Here is a 10,768-nt window from a genome sequence, read left to right as displayed (position 1 = left end):
AGACTATTGTAGGTACTTTCAGGAATGCTGGGGTTTTCTTTTGACTATTTGCCTATTTGTTCCAGTAACATGACTTTGACCCTGTGCTGTGCAAAAAGATAATCCTAATCCTGTTAAGATGAATGAGCATTTGCCTCCTTCCTGGGTCTATGTTTGTTTCAGAGACCTCGCATTAGAGTTTGGCTCTCTGAGCCGTCTTCACTTTGTTTTTCACTAATCCTCAAATTTCTGTTTTTTGCAGGGTTATAAGGCATATTTTAAAAATAAAATTAATCAGATTAATGTTTGAAGGTGAAAAAAACCACCTTGTTTATTTCTTTTTATAAATTTATTTTTGGCTGCATTGGGTCTTCGTTGCTGCTTGTGGGCTTTATCTAGTTGCGGCGAGCGGGGGCTGCCCATCATTGCTGTGTGCGGGCTTCTCATTGTGGTGGCTTCTCTTGTTGCGGAGCATGGGCTCTAGGCCCGTGGGCTTTAGTAGTTGTGGCACGCAGGCTTAGTAGTTGTGGCTCATGGGCTGCATGGGCTTAGTTGCTCTGCGGCATGTGGGATCTTCCCTGACCAGGGCTCAAACCCGTGTCCCCTGCATTGGCAGACAGATTCTTAACTGCTGTACCACCAGGGAAGTCCCTCCACCTTGTTTAAATGATATATAGTTCAGTGGTAAGAATTTAGATAACCATCAAACATAAGGAATGATAGGTGAAAAGTAGGAAAAATTAGCGAAACGACTTTTTTTTTTGTTTTAACCTAAAAACATGATCAATTTTTCTGATTAATACAGTGACCGTGGGTGGAGAAAATCCACCTGTATTGAGGGAGAGTATAACTTCATGGTTAATTTTTTATTTTAGTGTAATACTCATTATTTTATTTTATTCTTTAAAAAATATTTATTTTTTAATTTATTTGGTTGCATCAGGTCTTAGTTGTGGCAGGCGGGCTCCTTAGTTGCAGTTCACCAGCTCCTTAGTTGTGGCATGTGGGCTCCTTAGTTGTGGCACGTGGGCATGCGAACTCCTAGTTGTGGCATGCATGTGGGATCTAGTTCCCTGACCAGGGATCAAACCTGGGCCCCCTGCATTGGGAGTGAGGAGTCTTATCCACTGTGCCACCAAGGAAGTCCCTCATTAAGTTATTTTTAAATGAAATGTAAATGCAGGTCTAGCAGGTCTTGGGATTATCTTTAAAAGAAGAAAATTTAACTATTTGATATCATAAAATTACCAGTAAATTTAGTAGACTTCTTATTCATTTGGTGTGATACAAATTAGGTGGAACTTGGATGTCAACAGAAATAAAATTGCCACCCACGTTGAAGTTTTATAACTTGTAGAGCTTGTTTTCAAAGACATACATTATTCTTTATATTGTCTTTATGTGATCTTGTCGAACTACTGTCTCTGGCTGATTATGGAAGAATATGAATTGATCCACCACTTGGTATTGAGGTTCCTAGTTCTGTTGTCAAAGATCTTTGCAAAAAGGGAGGATAAAGATGGAGTCTTGTGATACAATGATGACTAAACATTGCTTCTTTGTTTTGCAGTTCCAGTTCCTAACAGATTTGATCGGCGAGTATCAGGTATGTGTTCTTTTTCATAGCATACTACTGAAATGCTATTTTAAGATGGGATTATCGTAAATAAAAATAAAGTGATCTTTTTAATAAAAAGGTAAGTTGATAGCATTATAGAACATTATAAAAATTACCTGTGGTTCCTTCATTCTGTTTCATTTTAAGTTCTGAGTATATATGTATTTGTTTTTATATTATTATAATCAGTTTGTCACATTTATGTCATTAATATTTTTCCATGTTCATAATTATGGCTTCTAAAAACAACTTTTCATATTACTTCTGGCATTTTATATTATGCTTGCCATTAGCTTCTTGCTTACATTGTTGAGCCACTTAAATTACTTCCTCAGTAATAGTGCTGGAAGTAGCATTCTCTGGTCAGAGACTGAGCGTTGCCTTTGCTTTTTCTGTGTATTGCTTACTAGAGATAGTCTACAAAATAGGCTACAGGGAGAAAGACACCCTGCAAAGACCTCTTTTCCACTACCATCTCACTAACATAGGCAGTGCCTACTCCTTTCATTTATTTTTTTAATATATTTTTATATTGTTGACTTACAAACATACTCCTTTAATTTAGATGTAAGATATACCTCAAATTGTTTTATTTGGGATTCGTTTGATTATTAACCAAAAATGAACATTTTCCAAATATGGGAAATCTATTTTATTTTCTTGTATGGGACTAGTTTGATGATATTTTTCCCTTTTATCTGTTGTGCTCAAGATTATTTTTTATAAGTGTGAATAAATTTCTATCATGATTTTTTATTTATTGATTGATTGATTGACTTTTGGCTATGTTGGGTCTTCGTTGCTGTGTGCAGGCTTTCTCTAGTTGAGGAGATCGGGGGCTACTCTTCATTGCGGTGCGCAGGCTTCTCATTGCGGTGGCTTCTCTTGTTGCGGAGCATGGGCTCTAGGTGCGCGGGCATCAGTAGTTGTGGCACGAAGGCTCAGTAGTTGTGGCTCACAGGCTCTAGAGCTCAGGCTCAGTAGTTGTGGCATGTGGGCTTAGTTGCTCCACGGTGTGTGGGATCTTCCCGGACCAGGGCTCAAACCCATGTCCCCTGCATTGGCAGGCAGATTCTTAACCACTGTACCATCAGGGAAGCCCCTATCATGAGTTTTAACCTTTTGAAATTTTTAATACAAAATTTTCCAGGTTGGTGTGCTACTTATTTTAATTTTGCTGTTTTTTATTGACTCAAAAATTTTGATCTGTGACTGGTACCTTGAACACTACCTGGCACAGAGCAGGTACTCAGTAAATATTTATTGACTATGTACATCTCTTTTTTTTTCATGATTATTCCTAAGCTGAGAAGGTCCCCATTTTTTCATAGAGCTGATAAATATGTTTTCTGAAAGTTTTTCTTATAAGATGCTTGACTTTTAGATACATGTGGAGTTTATTTGATTGTACAGTTGGGATGTTTATGTGTTTCAAAATTGCTATGCGAGCTGTGTCACATCATTCTTTCATATCCCCTTGTTCTGGGAAGGTTTCTTGACTTTAAATTGTCATATGACCTAACATCTGATAAGGCTTAGAATCTCTTTCCTATCCCTCAATCATTTTCTTTGAGAAAATCTGCTCATTTATGTTTTCAGAAAGTTTTTGGTAAGGTTGTACACCAAAGTCTGTTGAAAGGAGTTTGAAGAATGTGTTGTTACTTATAGAAAGTCATGGGCTTCCCTGGTGGCGCAGTGGTTGAGAGTCTGCCTGCCGATGCAGGGGACGCGGGTTCGTGCCCCGATCCGGGAAGATCCCACATGCCGCGGAGCGGCTGGGCCCGTGAGCCATGGCTGCTGAGCTTGTGCGTCCGGAGCCTGTGCTCCACAATGGGAGAGGCCACAACAGTGAGAGGCCCGCGTACAGGAAAAAAAAAAAAAAAAGAAAGTCATTTACAGAGACAGGACTTCCCTGGTGGTCCAGTGGTTAGGACTCTGCACTTCCATTGCAGGGGGCATGGGTTCGATCCCTAGTTGCGGGGCGGGGGGGTCCCAACATGCCGTGAGGTGCAGCCAAAAAAGAAAAAAAAGAGTCTTACAGAGAGGAAATAGAATAGAAATTGAGGCTAGTATGAGACCCATGAGCCACTATCTCCCATTTCTGTTCATCCCTGTACCCCTTTTTACCCAAAGATTAGTAATAGCTCTTGACATCTGTGGGACAGGCCTGGGGAATGGAGAGTGCAGTGACATCTCCTCCAGAGGTCACAGATGGTCACAGATGAATTGCTGCGTAGCCTCTCTGTCAATGTGGTTCAGTCCTTGAACTCTACGGAGGACTCAGACGAGTACTGGGTATTATCCCTACCCTTAGCTTTTACAATCTTACTGAAGAGTTAAAACTTTTTAATATCATTCAAATGTTAAGTGAAAAAAAGGGATTCTTAATAGAGTCCAAAATGATTATTCAGGAGAGCAAATAGCTTGTTAGCAATAGCTAACATTTTTTGAGTGCAGACTGTGTGCTAGGTGCACATTTTTAAGGTCTTTCTAAATGCCTGCCTTGTATTGTTGAATATAATCCTCAGACTAACACTGAGATACATGCTATGATTATCCCATTGTATGGATAGGGAAACTTGGGGGCAAAGCAGAGGTTAAGTAACTTGCAACAGTTGAGGTGATAAAGTGCCCACAGGTAGCATGGTTCCTAAGCACTATCCTTAGCATCCCTATGTACCCTTTCTTATACCCTCTGGAACTCTTGGTCAGTCTTCAGCTAAATCCGTAAACTCAGAGAACAGATCCTGGTGTCTGAGTGCAGTCTTCATCTTCCTGATCTAGCTGAAACTTGGCCTGCCCTGCAGGCTTTTCAAATGGCTCATTTCTCGTTCACCTTCCTTGTAACACTGACAGGAGGTGGGTGAATATATCTACTGTTCCTCATTGCTGCTTCCAGGCCATTCTGTCTCCCTCCTCCCTAAAACCCTCGACTTCAAACCTCACATTATATTCTACCAGCCACTGCCCCTCCTTGTTTTTGTCCTCTAATAACCCCCAGGTTGTTCCTTCTTATTTCCACATAGATAATCCTTCCAGTCTGGTCCTTCCATTCCTTGACCTCCTCTTCTCCAAGGTTCTTGTCTTCCACCCTACTTCAGCCACTCATTTCCATGGTTGTATTGTGGTAGGACCAGCATTACAACTCTTCATATTCTCAATCAGTGATCCCAGTCTCCCACCACTGCCTGCTGTCTTCTAACAGCTCCTTTGCTGTCCCACTCCAGCTCTCAGAACTCATTGATCCTGTCTCCTTTTCACTTTCTCGCTTCCTCTTTACTAACCTTAAATTTCTTGATCAGTGATTATAACCACTCCCTGGCACCTTCCCTCAATTCACTTTTCCCTTTCTATTTTCTTGGCTAAACAACACTGTGGTTTAACCCAATTCTCCACTTACTGTGTCTGTACCACAGCTGTACTTGGTTGAGGGAAAATACGCAGCCCTGTTGACTGATCTTATTTCAGTTCATGATCATTAACTTCTAGTAGGCTCTTGATGGCAGCAATCATACTGTGTTTCTATACTTCTTTCACGTCCCTGTTCTCCTAGGTAATAAGGCTTTCGTTTCTTCTCTCTCTCCAAACCTCCAACACCTCCTCCCCCATCCTCATTCCTGTCAGATAATCTTCCTCTCAATTTAACTAAGGAAATAGAAGTAACAGAAGAGAATTTCCTTAGGCTCCCACCCCATCTATCCTTCTTAATCTGCCTGTGAGTCCAGTTGTCCACCTGTACACTAGATCTCAACCCATCATCCTTCCAGCAGTTACCTGTTCTTTATCCTGCATAATCTTTATTCTTCAACTGGATTATTTTTCTCAGCAAAGAAACATATCGTTGGCTCTCCATTCTTAAAAATAAAACTTTAAAAAATCACTCTTCCCTCTCTAGCTACCACCCTTTCTCTCTCCATATCTTTATAGCAAAACCCCTTGAAAGAATTGTCCACATTTCTAGTTTCTCTTCTATTCTCTCTTGAGCCCATTCTAGTCAGACTTTTGCTCCCATATCTCACCAAAGCTACTTTGTGTATTGCTCACTCACATTCTTCAGAAGGAAGGAACAAAGGAAGGATTGAGGAATCAGGAAGAGAAATTACTGGAGGCAGAAATAAAATCAAGAAACACTTCTTGGAGGGAGGCAGAAATTGCACTGGAAGTTGAAAAACATGGTTACTATTTGGCCAGTACCAAGAAAGATGCGTTCTAGGTGGAAGAATGTCTTAAGAACTTGAAGGGGGATAAACTGGAACTGGCTGCTCTGGCTGTAGGAGAGCAGATAAAATAAAATTGGAAAGATAGTTGGGGAATGGGCTCCTGATGTGATCCAAGGATTTCAGCTAAAACTAGTTGTGTGAGGACATGTGCTGTGTCAAACACTGCAGAAGAGACTTCAACAATTCAGGGTGTCTGACTGAATAATAATCTGGAAAGTAAAGCAGCATAGGAGAGCTAACAGTTGTTGAGTGTCTCCTGTGAGCCCAGCCCTATGTTTAAATGTCACCTCCTATTATTAACCCTTTAACATGGTTCTAGTATTGTTATCCCCTCTTAGCGTTGAAGAGACCAAGGACTGGGGACATAGAGAAATAGTGAGTGAGCAACAGATGGACCTAAGCTCAGACTCCAGTGAGTGTAGCTTCATAGATGAGCTTTTCCCCTCCTTGATGCTGCCTCTCCCTTGCAAATCACTGGAATTGAAAATCTGTACCTTCCAAATCCTTCTAGCAGAACAGTCCCTCTACATCAAGTGATAAATGCATCAAATGAAGACAGTCCATAAATTCCTTAAATGCAGTTTTCTTTAAATAGTTCTAAATTAGTGTTAACTATCTTTCAGTTTAAAATGTTAGTGTGATTCTGTTCATTTAACAACTTCATCCAGGGACTTCACCGGTGGTCCAGTGGTTAAGAATCCTCCTTCCAATGCAGGGGACGCGGGTTCGATCCCTGGTTGGGGAACTAAGATCCCACATGCCACAGGGCAACTAAGCCCACGCACTGTAGAGCCCACGTGCCAAAACTACTGAGCCCGGCACGCTGTGCAGCCCGCACCACAACTGGAGAGAAGCTTGCGTGGCACAATGAAAGATCCCATGTGCTGCAACTAAGATCCAATGCAGCCAAATAAATAAATAAATATTAAAAAAAAAAAAACTTCACCCAAAAAAGAAAAACCCTTTTGTTTCATAAATTTCTGTTGTTTAAGCCACCCAGTCTGTAGTATTTTGTTATGGCAGCCCTAGCTGACTAAAATACCCAGGCTATATCAACTCTTCATGGGCGCTGGCAGGACAGCACAGGGCCTCATGCCTGTGACCAGGATCTGGGCTCATTTCTTTGTAGAAATGAGGGCATTTTCTCTCACAAACACATTTTAGTGATTCACGTTTCTGGATGGAAGAAGCACCAGTTAAAATTTAGAAGAGGAAATTCTGCTGGATAATCTATTGTTACTTTGTACTGTTTCCGATTACTAACTAGTGACATCTGCTGGAGAACTGTGGCAAAATTAATTCCCTCAAATGAGGGGCTGTGCTGCTCTTTTAGTCTTCATCTTCAATAGGTCTTGACCATCTCATGACCTAAAAAGTGTAGGTCTTTCTTTTTAAATTTGTTTATTTATTGATTGATTGATTTTTGGCTGGGTTGAGTCTTTGCTGTGCGTGGGCTTTCTCTAGTTGTGGCGAGCGGGGTCTACTCTTTGTTGCCATGCGCGGGCTTATTGTGGTGACTTCTCTTGGTTGCAGAACACAGGCTCTAGGCGCGTGGGCTTCAGTAGTTGTGGCACACAGGCTCAGTAGTTGTGGTGCACGGGCTTAGTTGCTCCGTGGCATGTGAGATCTTCCTGGACCAGGGCTCGAACCCATGCCCGCTGCATTGGCAGGTGGATTCTTAACCACTGCACCACCAGGGAAGTCCGACATTCAGTGTAGGTCTTGAGGCTGCATAGGGGATGACACAGACTCTGGGACTCCCCGCACTGAGACAGATTTCCTGATGTGTAGAACCATAAGGGGCAACAATCACATAGACACTTAAAAATGGATTTTTTGTATAGAAAATGAGAAAAGTAATTCAGGATCGGTACCAGAGAGAAGTAGAGAGGTTGAGGGTAAACAAAGGAAGAGGGAAAAGGGAGCTGAGTCTGATGTTCAAAAGAAAAGGGAAAAAATGAAAACCAGTTTAAAAAAATAAAGATATAATGTTTTTCACAAATAGAAACATTAAAAATTTTAATGAAAATAACTACTTTTGTTTAAGTCATAGTGCTGTACCTTAAGACTTAAAAACTATAACATTTGTTGCCTCAGTTACATTGTCTAAAAATATAAAAATGAGCTAAGTTGCTAAAATACTTTCCTCCAAACTCAGAGGAAAAGCAAGCCTGGAAATAGGCTAGCTCAAGACTAAGTGTCATTATCAGTAAGATCCTGTCAGTCTCATCACTAAAGGCTTATTATTTTCAACTTCTTAAATGAATATTTTCATACATATGCAAAAGTAGAGACAGTATAATGATACTCATATATCCATCTGTCTCCAAAATGAGTTTTTTTTAAATGTGTATTTCTAAGAAGACATTTTGAAATCCTGGACCAAGGAGTAGCAGAGTAGACTGAATAAAGGTCAAATATGAGAATATTTCTGAGGTAGAATCTGATGTATTCATTGGGTAAGAGGTGAAAGAAGGAAGCCATGGTGAGTTCCAAATTTCTGGTTTAGAAAGCTGGGTTGATAATGACAACATTAATCAAGAGTGCAAAGAACCAAGAGGTTTGCAGTTTAAAATACTATCTGGTTAGCTGCCCTCTGGCTGCTTCCTCAGCCCCCAACCCAAATACCTATGAAGATGTGAAAAGAGGCAGCAATAACATCTAGGAACTCAGGAAGGTGTCTGCCTTAATCTTTAGGACAGATCTGAGATAAACTTGTTTCCTTGTGGAAACAGGAATGGCTTGGAGAAAGATAGAAAGAAAGTCATTATCTACATCCCATTATCACTTCCCTGGCTCAGCTACAAAAGCCTGCACCACCAGGGGCTGGGCAGCACTCTCTGCAGAACACTACCTGATGCTGTTTTAGGGACTAGAATGGTGCCTATGCTCTTACTCCCTTCTCCCTGATTTTTCTCCATCTATTTAAGGATACTGGGTCCCTGTTAGACAGTCAGAGTGTTGATGGCATTACAGTACAGAAGGAGTGGTCCACACAAGTAGGCTGGGCAGGGAAGGGAGTCCTGTGTACAGGTCATGCTAGGAGTCACCATTTCTCAGGTATTCCATTAGGTCAGAGAATCAATGAGGAAGGGGAAGCTGGGATGCAAGCTAGACCAGGGCTGCAATGAGTAAATGTCTGTAAGAAATCAGGAGTTAAATTGAGAGTGGTATGTATCATCTTATCCCCTCATTATAGATATGTAGAGATTTTTAGCCATCATACAAAAGAATTGAGCATAGGGTCAAGAAACTTTTATATTTCTTACCTGCTAACAAATAAACCCTAACAAATAGTACAAGGCTTATGAATGAATTTGGCAGATTAAGGCTGTAAGAGGAATGAAGATTAGAAAGGTCCACTACAAAATGCTCATAGAATGCAAAATATCATTGCCTTTAGTTTGTTGCATTCTGGGCAACACCAGTGATCACATCTAGATCATTCCTGGCAAAAGTTTTGTTAGTGAGTACACTAACTTTTTTATTCACTAGATAATTCATTGTGTCTACCATTGTAACACCTAAGGGTAAGATTTTAAAATCATGACTTGTACTGACATCTCCAATTCTAACCCTTCTTCTGTTCCATAATTTTATTCCCCTTTTCTCCAGTGAAAAACATCTGGCTGTATATTTGTTTACTCACAACTGTAGTACACAGAGGAGTTTTGGAATTACTGTACCACTGGAAATAGCAGTTCTTTTTTGTCATTGGAATATATCCCACTGAGGGTGGATGGTTACAGTACTATGTTCAGAAGCTACTTAAAATAATTCTCCTTTCCTTCTCTGTGGTTATGTTATCAACCTGATATGTGGTTAGGTTCATTTGTTTCTCTTTGTATTCAGTTTTAGGGTCCCTCCATCCTTATCAATTTAATTTTTTAAGTATATAAAACATTTTAACATGGCTTAACTGTCAAAACTATATAAAAGAATTTTCTTAGAGAAGTTTCATTTCCTTCCCTATCCCTTCTTTTTTGTTTCTGCCTACCTTCTAGGAAACAATTTTACTACTGTCTGGTTTATCCTTCTCTTGTTTCCTTTTGAAAAAATAAATATGTTAAATTTTTTTGTATATATATTCATATTTATATATTTATTCCCTTCCCCTCCCCCTTGTTTTTTGGCTGCATTGGGTCTTAGGTGCTGCACACAGGATCTTCCCTGAAGCATGCTGGATCTTTTGTTGCGGCACGTGGGCTCCTCTCTAGTTGTGGTGCTTGGGCTCTGGAGTGCACGGGCTCAGTGGTTGCAGCATGCAGGCTTAGTTGCCCCGCTTCATGTGGGATCTTGGTTCCCCAACCAGGGATCGAATCCGCTTCCCCTGCATTGGAAGGTGGATTCTTAACCACTGGACCACCAGGGAAGTCCCCCTTCCCCAATTCTTATCTCTCCTTTATCATGGAAGTCCTTCTTTATGGAAGGGACAGCATACTATGTAGTATATTCTTCACCTTGGTTTTTTTTGCCTTTTTTTCCCCTAGAACTCACTATTTATTAGCCTATGGGGATTTTCCTCGTTCTTTCTTATAGCTGTATGATTCAAATGGGTACTTATATCATTTATGATATTCTGCTATTATAAACAATTGTTCAGTTAATATTTTTTAAATCTTTGCTTTACAACAAAGACACGTCCTGTGGCCCGCTGGTGCAAACACAGGTTACCTGCAAAGAAAATCAAGTTGGTTTTAGATTTATATAATACTGTACCTAGAACAGAACCTGACACATAGTATTTACTTTGTTTAAAATTCTTTTTGGGCTTCCCTAGTGGCGCAGTGGTTGAGGGTCCACCTGCCGATGCGGGGGACACGGGCTCGTGCCCCGGTCCGGGAGGGTCCCGCGTGCCGCGGAGCGGCTGGGCCGGGGAGCCATGGCCGCTGGGCCTGCGCGTCCGGAGCCTGTGCTCCGCAACGGGAGAGGCCACGGCGGTGAGAGGCCC

At 41.0% G+C, this 10,768-nt stretch overlaps 1 protein-coding gene across 1 annotated transcript in view; it reads left to right on the top strand.

Annotated features, from left to right (window-relative positions):
* Window positions 1-1,554: 1,554 nt before the first annotated feature.
* LOC112403808 (cAMP-dependent protein kinase type II-alpha regulatory subunit) overlaps window positions 1,555-10,768 on the top strand; it is a 39,394-nt gene continuing 30,180 nt past the window's right edge. The window contains exon 1 of the mRNA XM_024751490.1: window positions 1,555-1,585. The gene's annotated coding sequence lies outside the window, so the exon portion shown is untranslated. The remainder of the gene's footprint in view (window positions 1,586-10,768) is intronic.

This window comes from Neophocaena asiaeorientalis, unplaced genomic scaffold, assembly GCF_003031525.2.
Source record: "Neophocaena asiaeorientalis asiaeorientalis breed wild unplaced genomic scaffold, Neophocaena_asiaeorientalis_V1.1 scaffold221, whole genome shotgun sequence".
Lineage (NCBI taxonomy): Eukaryota > Metazoa > Chordata > Mammalia > Artiodactyla > Phocoenidae > Neophocaena > Neophocaena asiaeorientalis.
Note: the sequence above shows the minus strand (reverse complement) of the source record. Positions and strands in the feature narration are given on the sequence as shown.